Raw genomic sequence first — 836 nt, forward strand, 5'->3', positions numbered from 1 at the left:
TTTCTCTTCCTGGTGGCCTTGAAAGAAAGTGGCTGAAAAGTGAGCTGTGCTTTGTCCGGGTGGCCGCTAGGTGGAAGTGTTGCTCGGCCTGCAGGCTGATGAGCTTTGAGTTAATGCTCATGCTGTTCTTTGCACTGTAGTCTCAGAGTAAACCAAGTGATGTAGAGAATGCTAGACCCAACCCAGAGCCAAAGTGGATCAGGAAACAGACCTGAGAATGGTGCCACCAACAGCTTCTGCTGCCCTAGTCCTTAGCTTAGTCCTAAGCCCTATACCATTGGCCTCCTCCCACACTGACCAACACTGAACTTCCTTATTTGCTGCCGGAAGGCTGCTTTCTGGGCTAGCAAGATGCTGAGGCCAGCAGCAGGCTATACTTCCCTCTCCTGTGTTTGCATAAACTGGCTTCCTGTCCCACCCCCAGTCCCTGAGACTCCCCAGAGCAGCCTTACCTCCCACAAGGGTCAGCTACCACCAAGGTCATTCAGCCTAAACACGATGGGTTCCTGCTCAGGTAGCACTAGGGACCTTACACATAGGGCAGTTTGCATCCCAATGCCCATGAGACAGGATAAAGGTCCTGAAGGGAGTCACAGGGAGGTTTCATGACACGTACAGGCTTTGACTGAGGAGCGGACGCCCTGACGTTACTGTAGGTTTGGAAACATCCTATTTGAGGGCAGGAGAAAATGAAAAGGCTTCCCTGCTGGCCAGAGGTGTTGCCACTCAGAGCAGTCTGAAGATAACAGCCAGTGGAAGCCAGAGGTGGGGTGTGGAGAGCTCTGGTGTCACCCCACCTCTGCTCTTCCCTCACTTCCTGTGGTAACAAAAGCAAG

Source organism: Mesocricetus auratus, unplaced genomic scaffold (genome assembly GCF_017639785.1).
Source record: "Mesocricetus auratus isolate SY011 unplaced genomic scaffold, BCM_Maur_2.0 Super-Scaffold_4256, whole genome shotgun sequence".
NCBI classification, from domain to species: Eukaryota; Metazoa; Chordata; class Mammalia; order Rodentia; family Cricetidae; genus Mesocricetus; species Mesocricetus auratus.